Raw genomic sequence first — 15,329 nt, forward strand, 5'->3', positions numbered from 1 at the left:
TTCCTAGTGCTGGGCTCTGAATCCAGCCCAAGTCTAGTGTCTAGAAATAGAGTTAGCAGAAAATGAAGCGGCTGCCAGGAACACATAGTATCCTTGTGCCGCCTTCATTAATGGTTCAGTTTGAAATGGTTCTTGAAGGCTAATTTGCTGTACTCTTATTTGGAAATAGAGGGGAGGATTTCAGCAGGTTGAGGGGAACAGAAATTCTCCTACTTCCTGCAGGCACTCATGGACGTATGTGTCTTGCCTGCAGACAAGCAAAGTCGAGGCAGGGTTTCGAGAGTACTAATGGCAATTCATTAAACATCCTACAAGGAGTGCAGTGCATTACTGCATGTTGAGTAAAATTGATATTGTTGAGTAAACAAGGTACTTTGGAGTCTGGCCATCACCTATGATAACAGAGATAACTTCAAAGTGACATTCTCGTCACAGCAAACTCAGGCCTAGAGACGTGTGACAGGCCTGGGCTAGGGTCAAATCTCTTCTGGCAGCACCTGTTTCCTTCCTCTGCTCAAACAGAAAGCCCAGACACGTAACACCAGGTGCCTGACTCCTGGCAGGTGGACAAACACCACCTGTACCACCCCAGGGCTGCTGTGGTGAAAGCCGCATTCCTGTCTGCCCAGAGCTCCTGCCACCCTGGGCAGCTTTCACCTCAACAGGAAAGCAGCCCTTCTTCCTGGTCAAAATTCCTCAGAATATTATTTTTCAAAGCCTGCCAGTGCCTGCTGGCCAGGAAACAATGCTTCTTTTTCACTTGTCTGTCTGTGACATACTTTGTGATCGCATGCAGCCCTGAATCACATTGCGTGCACCTGAACTAGGCCCTGCAGGCCTTGGGGTGCCACTGGACCATCTGCCTGGGCCAGCGGTGCTCTGCACACTGCAGGATGCCTCTAGCCAGCAGGCACAGGGCTGAGCAAACCCTGACATCCACAGGGTGATGCTGAGCTGCCAGGGTGGTGGCCATGGCTGTGAGCTTTGCAGATCAGTATCACACTACCATTTGACCCTTCAGCTCCTTCTCTGCCTTCCAAGGAGCAGTTAGAGGAGGCTGAAGGCTCAGCATGCAGCAAAGCTTGGGTGGCAGCAGCAGCCCAGCCTGCACACAAAAGGAGCCGAAACAGGGAGAACTGGTGAAATATTGTGATAAAAGTCAACTACTATAGACAGAGGCTTAGATACAGGCATCAACATGCTTTACTCACCCTGTGAAAACACTCCTTGGGCCCCACCAGTTTGTCCTTCTGGTTTCTCCATGTAAGATCCAGTACACAGAGTTGTTTATTGCAGGTTGGTGCTGAATTTCATACAGGGTTGATGCTGAGCAAACAGCAGAAACAAGGGCCTTTATCAGAGCTTGCTGTTATTTTTGTAGTGAGGTTTGAAGAAGTTCTACAGCACTAACAGTTTAAAAATAATCTTCAGCATCCATGAGATGTTATAAATTGGGGCTTTTATGTATTAGAGATGGGGCAATAAATGCCAAAGTGGATTTATTGGTTATTGCTGCTCTGATAAAAGGGTCATTAAGAGTTGTAAAAGTCTAAACGATAATGGGGGGATGCTATAAATGCTGTAAGTGAATAGAATGAAAGAACATGATATATTTGTCAGCTGAGGTCACTTCCTAATAGTTTATAAGCCTCTGCTAACCACTGAAGAGAAGCCTGGCTTTGCCTGGCCAGGAAACTGAAAATGCAAATCAGTTTCTCCTCTGGGATCCCAGGGTTCCCAACCAGCCCCTTGCTGACCAGCGCCCATGGATTGAGCCTACTCCGTGTGGGGACTGCATCACGAGGCACGTTGTGCATCCTACACAGGGCATTGCCAAGGACCTTCCATCCTCCTGAAAGCACAGGGAGTTCAGCTGGCACACTCTCGCCGGACTGATGATGACTTCACAAGTCTATTTGCTCGATCGGCCCTGCATGCAGCACCTGATCAATGAGCCCCATCAACATTTAAACGTGGAAATGATTTTACAATGAACACCATCAATTCCCACTGCTTATTACAAGCAGAGCTGTGGACAGCATCTGTTACTGAGGCCTCCAGCATGCCCCGTTAGAAGCCTTGTTTTCTGTTACTTATGGTTTTCTCAAACCTTAGGTAGTATTTTCATTCCAAATCTCTGCCTTCTGTTGAATTACTGTAGAAAATTTCAGCCAGATCACCTCGTTGTCCAGATGTGAGGGAAAAAGGAAAATCATCATTTTGCCTTCATTAAAACAACCAGCAGTGACTTCTTTGAGGAACCCTCATTCCTTTACTGTTAGAAGATGGTTGAGGAGGCAGTCTTTTTTTAGTGATCTGCTTTTTGTTATTCCACGGGAAAATCAGAGAAATCTGGTGAATTATGTTCTCTGGGAGCAAAATGAAGCAGTTGGCACTGACCTGGCAGAGACGCGTTGCCCCTCTCTGACCAGGGTGCGCTCCCCAGGGCTACACTTTGCCTATGCTTGTTGGAGGACAGTTGGGAAGTGCTGTCAGTCCAGATGCCAGAAGCAAAGGGAAATGGTGATTTTTCGTTCTTAACACAACCCAGTGCTGCAGCCAGGTGGAAGGGTAGCCTGATTTGAATGTGGAGAGTTTAAGGCCTGATTTATAGGATACAGAGAGAATAAACTGGGGGAAGGAGGCAGGGGACAGGTGAACATCGGTCCCATATCAGTTTGGTTTCCCCATCCCTCACCACTCTGTAGCAAAGGAACATTATTGCAGTTGCCAAGCAAAGCACCCAAAGGTGGGAAATGCGTGAGCCAAGTGAGCTACTCCAGAGATCTGATCCCACGAAAACCTGAGCAGAAATAAATAGCTCTGTTTTCAAAGCAGGCTGAGGAGTGTACAGTAAATATGGGCTGGGCACGCAGCGCAGTGTAAACAAACAGCTCATCCTCTGCACAGCAGAGGGGGAAAACTGTGGGCAATCCTGTGGCTGGAGATGGTATCAGAGTAATTTGGCGCTGGGAGACAAATTACAGTTGAGTAAGTGTCCTTAATTCTGGCATTTCTTAACTTTCGAGTGTTTCCCTTCGCAGCCTAACCACATTTTAAAATCCTGTGATACACACGATAGCACGGCACTGCGTATTGCCCAGACATTGCAGCTCCCTCTGACCTAGAAGGAGAGGCATGTCAGATTAATTCATGCAACAAGACCTGACCAGGCACATTTCCGCAATGTTCTCTGCAGCAGATGATCTCAGGAGCCTGGCATTTTACCTGTCCTCAACTCCCTCCTTTGGTGCAGATCACTGGAACACAGAAGCTTCACTGATTGCATCTTGGTCAGCAACTGATTTGCTCTGATAGGTACCAGAGCACCTTGGAATATCAATTTCACATGAGTAAACTGATCTGAAGACTATTAAAAGATTGGCTGGCATTTGGGCAAACAAGACAGATATTTTTTCCTAGTGTGAGTCATCTTTTTATTTGACAACTCAGACAACTTTTGGATAGTAGGGAAAATATTTCTGAAGACTTTACTTGTTTTAATCAAAAGAGCATTGCTGTTGATTGCACCTGTTTTCAAAATGTTGCATTTTCCATTTAGAAGCAAGCACAATGATGTCATTACTTACAGCTTAACTATAAATTGCAAGTGACAAGAAGCAAGGAATTTCTAAACATCAGATGAAACAAGAAGTTAGTCTCTGAATAATCTGTAGAACACTTGCAAATAATGAATCAATGGAAGGAAGACGGGGGCCATGGTGTATACTCGAAGGGGAAGAAATTCATCAATAAAATAGTATGAGCAACTGTTACTGTAAACGTTTTAAAAAAGAGTAAAAGTGAGCTCTGTCAGAGGAGGCTTCTCAGATAAATATTTTAAAGCAATCAGTGATGTTACTCAGAGAAAAGCAGTCTGGTCCCAGTCCTACAAAGCCCTGAGCAATTATCAGCATTTTTGGAGAGGATAACCTTATTTCCAGGGCATGGTTGACAACAAACAGGCAAGTTTGTTTTGTTTTCCATTTAGTTTTCATCTTCTTGTTGTTGTAAATGGCATGCTGTTGTTTCAGCTTCCAGCATTGTGGTTAAGCTGCTTATACATACAGCATGACTGCAACGTCACTCATGGAAGTCATAGTGAGTTTATTTACAAGATTCCACTTGTGGAACTGAGTGGTGAATTCTCCTTCAAACTGAGTGTTCTTGCATTCTTCCTGTTTGCTTGTTTTTAATTACTTATAATATGCATGCTAATACTTTCAAAAGCTTTGCTCATGAAATCTATATTTGCAGTGGGCTTTTAATTTATGGCTTGAATGCTATTTTTCGCTTGCTTCTTTCCAATAACAAAGCACTACTGCTGTTCCTGATGTTGTCAGAGGATCTGAACGTTCCCTGGGTGTGCAATGCGAAGCTCACACGGTGCCAGCACCTTTCTTGAGGCGGGAGTGGGACAGCCCTGCCCTGTCCCGCTCAGTGCATCCCTGCTGCTGGGCGCTGAGAATCCTCTGCACAAAGCCTGAGGGGCCCTGAGGTTGGGTCCTTGTCTGAAGCAAAACGAAAAGAGGTTGGTTCCAAACCACACTCTCTCCAGCATTTCCTTTTAACTTTTGCCTCCTCCTTTCCCTTTCCCGCAGTTAAAACAACCTCACAGCCTTCGTGGAAAGCAATCCACCACTTACTTCCCCCTGGATCCTAGCTGTGATGCTTGTTTCTTTGATTGCTCATTCAGCAGCATGGCTGTCATAAGGCACAGCACAGCATGTGCCTAGCATGCACTAGTAAATCGCAAATCAAGAGATTAACTCAGAAGTCATTTGACTCCTTTTTAAAAAAGCAATGTATTGGGTACAGATTTGCCTTAAGGTTTTGTGTCTTTATGTTTCCAAGTTTCTATTTAATGGTGAAGGTTGGGGATTAGCTTTAAAAACAAAACAAAACAAAACACAAAACAGAAACAAAACCTAAAGAAAACAGATTCTTCCTCAGACGCCTGATTCTGGGAATGTGAGTTAAAATCAAAACATAAAACAAACATAAAGCTTTAGAAGCCACGAGAAGCGGAACCACCGAGAAGATAGATCTGTGCATGGCTTTTATTGTGCTACATGAGTAAATAAACAATGAGGTCAAACAGCAAATAATGACTGTGATATATGATCTACACTGTAAAAAGCTCTATGTTTGGTCTGGATTTATAAACAAACTAAACAGTTCTCTGAAAAAACGTATTTCATATACTTGTACTTTAAAAGCTCTTTCACTCTGTGGTGCTATGTGAAATAAATAAGAATCAAACTCTGCATTTACATGAAGTAAATGGGCACAGTGATATTTTGAAAAGGATGAGAGTTCATAATGCGTGAAGGGTGCTACAGAGGGAGATGAGGCATTGGACTGGCTGCTGAAAACTTCTGAGGTGCAGAGAGACACATGGGCCCAACTGTGGGTTTTCTTGGGAGCTTTTCTGGGTGACGTTGGTAAAAGTGTGACTCACCTTAATTTATTCTTAGTCGAAAATACAAAAGATGAGAGGCTTTCTGGAAGAAATGAAAGAATGGTTTCAAATGAAACATTTGCTGAAAGGAGAGAAAAAATATACTAAAAGGTATTTTGTATTAAAATATATTGTAATAAAATAGTTTAAAAAAATAAACTACTGCGAAGATGTTAAGAGAAGTTTTGTGACACTCTCTGTGAACACCATGCTAGACAACCCACACCCCAGCATCTCCCTTTTCCCACTTATCCCATGTGGCTGTTACCTTCAGTCGCACTGCTCAGGCAGGGCTCACCCTGTGCCCCTGCAGCTCCCAGTCCCACTGCTCTGCCAGCTCCCCGGCCAGGGCTTCCAGCCCAGGACTCATCTCCTTCAGCTCAGTCAGCTCCTAGGAGAAGATGAACACCCCCACGAGATGCCCCTCTCTCCCTATAGCAAGCGATGGAGATGGAACAATGCACTCAAGCTGTGTGCTTGCATCCTGATGGCAAGAGGGGTGAAGGAATCCCAGCCCTTTTCCTAGGATCCCTCATCACCCGGTTTTGCTGGGATTACACAGTGCTGGACCATTCGGCCCTAGAGGAAAACAAGGAACCAGAACAACCATGGAAAAAAAACGATCCCACTGGGAGCTCCTAATGAAAATGTTTGAACCGAGCTATGAAAATGGGGTGGAAACATTCTTTTGAGTCTGGTGTTACCTAACCCACATTTATAAAGCAGTGTGAAGGTGAAGGGGTCTGTGTCCTTCAGAGAGGAGAGCTTCTATGGAAAACGTTCATTACCCACTGCCACTTGACATCAGATCAAATCTGACATGAACCACTGCATCAATAAATTGCTCCAAAACCAAAGGGGGGTGCCATTGGCAGTAAGAAAAAAGAGCAGGAAACTGCCCAAATTCTGCTCTGGTACATCTAACAGAAAGGAAGGGAGCAGCAATCCAACACTAACAAAGATGCAATGAACATCTGAGTTCTCCCACAGAGGCTGGCACCAGCACAGGAGCCCAGTTGCTGGGTCAGGCATGCTGGCTGCCCTTCTCCACCCCTAACCTGTCTGTGGACAAATCGTTAAACTCCATGTCCCAGCTGACTTCAGTATTTCAACCTGACCCTCAACTCCCTCTTTGCTGAAGCACTGTTTATCGGTACGAATGATAAACAATATTGTGGAGTGAGTCTTTATCTTAGCTGATATACTGTGTTCATAAAGGCTGATGTAACAACGGTCGAAAATGTCTTGTGATAAATCTCTTCCACCCTCTCTAACTCCCACGTGAAATCAACCTTCGTGTATCCTAGCTTTCATACTGCTGGGCAAGGAGACAGCGGCTTGGCATGAGCGTGTGCAAATCCCTCAGGTGCTGGGAATGAGAAGCAAAGATTCATTACAGTAATAAAGTTTCAGCCTTCTAGGGATGAGGTCAAACAAGAGCAGCAGAGGGCTGGCAAATGGGGGCAGAATCTTCTGTACACGTGAGTGATAAATCAGCCTTCTGACATGGGTTTGTTTCACTCTGCTGAGTAAAAATATCCTCACCACAAAGCAAGAAATGTCCATTGCTCAGTGCTGTACAATGGTTTTCTACCCGAATTTGCGTTTTTTGCTTGTTTAACGTTGAGCCTGACTGGCAAGTGACGAGTCACGACCATTTCTGTGTGTCTCCCATCAATGGGAAAGCAGTACTTAGCAGCGGTGCATTGAATAGTTTGGTACTTACTGAGAGATGTTAATTGTAACAGAAGAAATCCAGCATTTAGTGCAAGAACTGCTTGCTCACTGTTGGAAGCAGGAAGGGTGCACTCCAGCATGCTACCCTCTTTTTTGAAGTCACTGAAAACACATGTTCGTATTAATATGATTATATTACCACATATTTGTGTTTTGTTACAGAGTAGAAACAATCGATCAAAATGACAATGCAAACTGAAAAGCCCGAGGCCTACAGACGTTACGACATGTTGCCATAACATTTCCAAGAAGCAGGAACCTCCTGGGTGTGCCGTGGGTGGCACCGCACACCTCTGAGACACACTTGGGCACGACTGCACTTCTCTGCAGCTGTGGGGGCCTTCAGCTCGGCTCTGTTCTCATAAGATCCTGAACTTCCTTCACAGATCCCTGTCAAGGGCAAAAGCAGTGGCCAAATTTTCCCAGTGCTGCTTTCAGAAATGTCCTGCCCCTCCGTGCAGCTCAAGGTTGTTACATGGAGGCATGCCGGCTTGCATTTAGCTCCAGATTTCTGCAAGTGCCAACAGCAAAGCCACGGTGGGGAGGAGGAGGGAAGAAAACCCTGCAAGCAGATGTAATACATGCCAGCTGATACATACATTATCTTTTCTAGGGAAAGGCAGGAACACTGGTTCTCTAGCAGTCTATCAGTTTGCTCTCCTCTTATTTATGTACCCTTTAGCCTGGCTATAAAGTGTTTAACGCAAGAATTTATTGCAGGGGACTGGTTATTGATTTGCAACCACGCACATCTGGAAAACATGAACCAAATAAATGGTCATTCTTTGAAGTAATGAAAATTTAAACTCAATGCTAAAACATCGTTTTGGTGTAGAATTAACTAATGTTTTGATTGCTCATTGTATAGGCTTGGTTTTCTTTTATCATCAAAACCTCTTAGAGAAGCTTCAGTGAAGCTTGTGGGACAGTTTGAATGCAGTTAAGCCACATGAGGGCCTTACAGAGATGAACTACACCCTCCTGAAGTATTCTAGGGAAGGATTACGTGATGGCTGTTCCCAGGGTCAGTGGGATTCACGCTGTGGTCTCCCACGAGACCGCCCCGATGCTTTCTGTGAATGAAGCAAGCTAGCCCGTGACCAAGCAATTCAGCAAACTTTCTCTCTGGGAGGGAATCCAGGTTCCCTCTGTGTCTCTTTTTGTTTCATTCTTTCCCATCTCTGCCAAAAATGATGAGTTCAAGGACTAAGCCTGAATTTCCTGCCAATTCCTGTCCAACCGTTGCCGTTGACGTGCCGACTCACTGAATGGGGAGGTGTTATCTGCCTCTGTCAACAAATACCATTCTCTTTGCAATTCCCGGGGCAGGACCAAACTCTTCACCTGTAAGGTCAAAGTTACGTAAGCCTGGGAAAGCTATTTAGCAAATGAGTCCAACTCTGATGCATGCAGGAAGAAGCAGTGCAGCCAGCTGAGCTCAAACACAGTGCCTCCTTTCCCATCACAGGAGCCATATGAATGCTTGGCACTTTCGCTGGGAATATGAACCAACACGAAAAATGTTTGCTCATCTGAACTCCTCGTAAATGAATCTCTTCATAAATTACTCATTAATGACAGATCTCAGCCCAGATATCTGTTTTACCTGTGCAGAAAGCACTTGCATAATCCACCCCCCCAAAAAAAAACAACCCAGAAAAGACTTAGAAGCAAAGAACGTACTTTTTGTTTTGAGAGCACTGTATTCAGACCAGATGTCCAGTTTTGATACTTTCTGCTTGAAGCAAAACCATAGCTTTCATTCCCTCCCTTTGCCTATATTTGCTTCCTCCGTGAGCACTGCAATAAGATATTACAGTAACAGCCATTATAACACCACTAATAATAACACCGATAATAAATATCTTGCATTGATACAGTGCCTTTCCTCTGGGGCTCACACTGTGCTTTAAAATATCAGTCGGTATTTCCTTCACAGCTTCTGTGTGAATGGAATAAACTGAGGTCTCTGCTCCACGTGCTCCTCTCTTGTGGCATTGCTCCTTTTGCTGCCGCCTCTGTCTCAGCAGTTCATTCAGCACAATGAGGCTCTATCCAGAGCAAACCGAATGGGCTAAACAAGCTGTCATGGGTACCAGAAGTGTTACGGCTACTTCAGTTGGAAGCAGAGCACAAATCCAGGCATCACAGTAACAGAGTTGCACTGCTCTCTGTGCTCAAGTTTTGATAAACTTTATGCACGTCATAAGCTGAGGTAGGAGCAGGGAAGGTTGGAGGCACTGTTAGAGGAGAATTACGGTGCAGAAATGAGTGAGAGTGGCATAAGTAGAAAGATATGGAAAGTTTGGATGGAAGAGGAACAAAATAGCTAAATCATGGCTCATGTGTTTATATTTGTTATCAGAGCAGATAGAAATGCACCTGTTTGGAAGAGAAATAGTTTGCAAACAGGGCAGTGATGTTCTAGTAACACTGTGAGCTTTGACACGTGGGTGAATCATTCCCATCAGTCAGAATCCTTCCTCAGAAGACCCAGCTTTATCATGCATCAATCTCTCATCGTCATTAATTGCTACTGAAATTGTTGGCATTTGCTGTGGAACAAGCAGGAAATAGATCGTCATGATCAGCACCTCAACCAGTCCAAACACGATAGCAAAGCTTGCTTCCGTCATGGTGATTCCCCAGGAAAAGCACTTATGTAACTGGAGAGGTATGCATAATTATAAAGCAAGTCCTGCCCACTTGTTAGATGAGTTTGTTCCATGTGTTTTTCATAATGCATGATATCTCATAAAAGCAGCTATATGGAATGATGTAGGTGCCAGTAAAAGCAATAATTTCCAATGAAGCCATTCAGCTCGCATGACTCCGGGTTTGGGAAGCATCGGTTCTGGAACTGATGTTCAAGCACAGCAATGCCGAGCATGGGTCAGCGAGAGAACAAAGTGCTCTTCCCAGAGCAATCACGCTTCTACAGAACATCCAAAACTTACAGCTGTGATTTTCAGCACTGCCTGGGAGCTGCGAATTGGAGCCCCAGGTGGAAGCTGCACGCTGCTGAAGAGCAGTGCATTACCTGAGCCACCTCTCCTGCTGCTGTCTAGGAAATTCAAGCAGCTAACAAACAGCTCAGGGATAGGTGCAGCCCATGTGCATGGTCGGACTGTGCTTTGCCCTTGCTGCATTCTACTCCTACTCACTCCCCTGAAAAGCAGCACCAGCTGCTGAGAGCTGCTTGAGTCCTTTAGTAATATGAGATGCAACTCTCCAGGAGGGATCTGGTGTCTGCTTCGCATCAGGGTTATTGGTTGTTTTCCTGATTTATAATGTCAGGGCAAACTCATTCCTGCTTTAAGCTGGAAACCCATCAGAAGCAGCGCCAGTGCCCCTCCTTCTGCGAGCAGAAAGGTGGGCCAGTGGGCCAGCACCACAGAGCAAGTGTAGGGTCTGTGCAGGAAGGGAGCCTGCTAGTACCTTTGATGGGACACCAATGTGTGAACATGTGAAAGATGGTACTGCACCACTTCTCTCTGACAAATCCTTCTGTAACAATAGACAAGCACAATATTCCCAGAGCTGCTTCCTGAGCGCAATCAGTCATTTCTGCTAGTGGCAGTGCCAGGAATGAGGTGTTAGCAACTTCCAGCCATGTCAGCCCTGCCTTGCACAGACAGCACAGTTACTGGGAAGTGACCTGGATTCTTTGTTTTGCACCAGCTGAAGTGTTTGCCAAGACCTAATCACCTGCACCTGTGCAATGCCACCAATTGCTCCATCATCCCACCAGTGTCACCGGGAGCTGCTCTGCACCAGGCAGCTGCTGAAGGGGCAAAGTTGCTGCACAGAGTGGCAAAGGGCCAGGCTGTCTCATTCCTTGGAAATGCAGCCCCTACAGCAGGACTGCAGGGAGGAGATACCCCCAAGGCTCTGCAGTTTGCAGGGGTACAACAGAGAGGTTACCAAATAAACCTACAGGGAGGGAGACAGGAACCGCCATTAAAAATGGCATGAAAAAGTACAGCTCTGAACTGAAAGAAGTGATAGTGAAATCAGAGATATGAGTTGTGTGAGTGTCATCATCAGCAATAAAAACAAATAAAATATTGCAGTTTCGTAAGAGCTGACCAGTGTCCTAGGTGGCAGAACGTGAGTCAAAGGAAGTGCCGAGCTGTGAGTCATCCACCTCAAAGGCCTTTTTCCTTGGATAAAAGTCAAAGTGACGGCCCAGAGTGAAAAGGCGTGTGGGGAGGAACAGAGGTGATGGCAAGGCAGCGAGTCGTCTCACAGCACAGAGGCCACACAAAGGGCAAGGCTGGTACAGCCCCTGGTGCTGCCTTAGAGCTATTTCTGGCCAGGCACATCATACACTGCATGTTTTACAAACGAAAGGGTCAGGCTCCTGCCCTGAGGAACGTAGCTGCAAGCACAAACAAGAACTGCAGCAAGAGTAGAGAGAGGGAAATGGTGCAGAAAGCAAGCCACATCCCTAAAAGGGAGCTGAAATAAATAAATGGAATAGATAAAGAACTACGTGTGTGTTTTGAGTTTTTCTCGTATAGCCCTTTTATTGTGACTTTTTCACTGATACAGTGCTTTGCAGGCACTTGGGCTTGAAATTATCAGCCCAGAAGGCCAGCGCAATTTGGAGTCCCATGTACAAAAATGTTCTAGAACACATTCCAAATGGCAACATGGGCAGCAGCAGCCAGGCTCTCCTCAGCGGTTCCTTGTCTCTGGGCAGAACAATTCCAGCATGATGCAGTGACCTCAGATTAAGAGCAAGACAGCACTTTGCCAGCTGACGTGACTAAGTGCTATGAAGAAAGATGAGAAGTGAGAAATTAATAAAGAAAATTGCAGGTCAGATAAAGGCAGCTATGTTAACCATCAATGCATTTTTATTTAAGGTGGTACAAAAAAGGGATGGAGATGACTAAGAGATTGTTAGAGAGAGGTAGAACAGAACGCAAACAGGACGAGAGGGTGCACAGCACCCCACAAACCTAAACACCGGCTGGCTTAGGAGGCTGTCCTACATTACAGGGAAATACCAGGAGTGGCGAGAAAAGGAAAGAAAATGAGCGTGCAGGATCTCCTGCTGCTTCAAAGATGGCACTGGAAAACACATCGTTGAAGACATGGCGAGTGCAAGAGGTAGGACAGAAAACAGAAGAGGAAGGTGGTCTTTATAACCACATCAGCAGTGCTTCCTTCTGCTTTGGTGGGGAGCTGTTGCAAGGTATAAGGAAAATTGCAAAGGCCCCAGTAGGAATCAAACCACAGATTCACAACTAGAGGACTCAAGCAAACAGAAAAGAGAGTCAGAAGTACATTTCTGGGTGCCCAACTGGTTTCACTAGTGCAAATGTAAATGGGCTCTGTTGATTTAGTGGGCATTAAGTGAGTTTTACAATGAAGCAGATTTCAGTAGAATCTGACTCACTCGCATCCTGGGCAATGCAGCAATAGCTGAAGTGATCAGAAGGACTGTGAAGTAGGAAGAGGGCTAAACAGGTGGAGAAATCCCAAAGGTTCTCTATGATCCCATACAAAAATCTTAATAGAAAGGCTTCCTGCAACCACCTCTGAACAACATGGCACAGAAGATGCATCTGATGCTTTCATTAAGAATTGCCCACCCTGACAATTTCTTGTCCAAACCCTACTTATCCAGCATGATAAATGGGGTTTGGACAAGAAGAGGACACAAAAACACAAGAAAATCACACCCTGGAAACACAGAGTTTTAAACAGTTTCTTTCTTTTTATCTAGTTTAATTTTCTGACTTCTTAGTTCTGGTTTTAAGTAATGGTTCCATGCTGTCATTATCCTCCTTTTCCCCCACACTTAATTCCTTGAATTTCCCATATCAGATGGGATAGCACAGTGAAAAACCTTGGTCTTATACAGGTCGTATTTTTTACATCCCAGTAGAACAAACAGTTTTGAGGAGGAAAGAGTCCAAAATAGTTAAAATAAGCAAAAACTTGGGATGCTGATACTACAGAACAGTAAGTTAGAAGCCACAAAATTAACCCCACAAAAGGCCAAACAGATGAAGTACCTGTAGTAGTTACTGAAACTAAACTTTACAGCATTTTGGGGCACGGGAAGTTTTTTATCTCTTTAACTATACATATATTCATACATATGTTTACAAAATAAACAAGTACACATTCTTCTCCTTTGAAGAATGACAAATATGCCCAATATTAATGCCTTAGTCTAAAGTCCACCTGTGTATTGTTTGCCTCATGATATCTCTAAAACAGGAAAAAATATTGTTAAACTAGAAAGTGTCAATAACGTGGACTTGTAAACAAAAAGAAAAGTTATGTCTGTAGGGCTTGGAAATAGTATGTAAATAGAGAACTAATGCCAAAATGCAGCTACACAATTCATGTTTGTACTGAGAAAGCTTGGAAAAAGTACCCAACATCCCCATATTTATTCATTTTAATGTATTACAGCACTGTGCCTAGGACACATAATAAGCTGCCAAATGAAATAACTTGCATGTAACAGAAGTTATAGGAAGTGTTTTGAAAGATTGAAGAGCAGCATTAGTAACATTTTTTATATTAATCAAAAAAGTATTTCAGCCCATTTGTGCTGAGAGAAAGAAACTTGCACGAAAAATTATCTTTGATTCTCTTTCCTTCCATTTTCCCACAAAATACCTTAGAAAAAATGACAAACAATTGAGCAGGTTGGATTATTTTTTTCATTTCCCTGATATTTGTACAGCTGTGCACCTAGACAACTTTATGTGCATTTATAGTTCTACTGAATTCAAAGTGTGGGATCACCCACATACCGGAGTGTTGGAAGAATACCATTTGCACAATATATGGGACAAGGTACAGCACGAAATGAGGGTACAAAGAAGGCTTAAGAAGACCAAAATTTACAGTATAACTGTGCAGTCATTTGTTTTGCTCCTGTCCATGTATTAATGGTTTGATTACAAATATTTAAAGCTGTTCCTGTTGTTTTGATTGCGATGATTATTTGTGCTCATTGCAGTAACTTATAATAGAATCAAGTTATGAAAAAAATGAAACAGATAAAAACCAACTACATTAAAAATGCAACGGGTAATTCATGGATCATTAAAAACATAAGCAACTCTTTTAACTATAAAATAAATCAACGATTGCAGAAGTACTTTAAATTTTATTAAAAAATCCAGGAAACCTATAAATCTCATTTTACGCTCCAACAGGATACACAAATTGGTTTAGTTTTTCCTTTCAGCTGCCCAGCAAGAAACCCAATCAGCTTTCCAGCAGCTGATGGGACAGCAGCCTGGCTGCAGGCAGACACGCGGTCCCCAGTGGGTGATTTCCACAAATTCTCCAACAGTTTGTCCAACACTTTGCTTCTGCGAGGTTCAACAAGTCCAGGGGCTCTGCTTGAGTGCCGCACCCCAAGACCCAGACTGGACAGTAGGAAAAATTCCTTCTCTGGAAGAGCAGTGAGGCGCTGGCACAGGCTGCCCAGGGGGTTAGGGGAGTCATTGTCCCACGAGGTGTTGAAGAACGAACTACGTGTATGTGGCACTGAGGGACGTGGTTACTGGGCATGGTGGCGGTGGGTTGGCAGTTGGACCAGGTGATCGTAGTGGTCTTTTCAAACCCCAATGATTCCTTAATCGCTCCTCCTGCCAAGACTAAGGTCCTGTCAGCAGACATAGCATTTCCCAGCTCTTCTGTTCACTTCCGTACAGCTGTCCATGCCAACCCTTATGGGCAGAGGGCACTGCCAGGCAGCACACAGAGAATGACCCCATCTCCCCAAGCCCTTCCTTTGCTGGGGCGCTGACAACTGGGATGCTGGGTTCCCCATGTCCTTACGCTCGTCCATTGGCCTCCTCTCATCCAAACAAGGCCTCTTTTCCTAAAAGCATACTGTAATGGCAAACATTAGCGTGGCAGCTACAAACCCGCAAGGCCGCGCTGGGTCCTTGAGGACCAGCGCCCTACAGCCACCCCTGTGAGGACCGGGCCCCGAGACTGCGGCCGGGCCGCCAGGCGGAGGCGGCAGAGCGCGGCGATACGGCCGTCTTCGTTTCCATAGAGCTCCGCGGCCGGGAAGGCCGAGGGGCAGCGCCTTCCCCCGGAAGCGGGGCAGAGCGCACCGCCTGCCTCGGTACCGCCTCGGTAC

Source organism: Numida meleagris, chromosome 2 (genome assembly GCF_002078875.1).
Source record: "Numida meleagris isolate 19003 breed g44 Domestic line chromosome 2, NumMel1.0, whole genome shotgun sequence".
In the NCBI taxonomy this organism is placed as follows: domain Eukaryota; kingdom Metazoa; phylum Chordata; class Aves; order Galliformes; family Numididae; genus Numida; species Numida meleagris.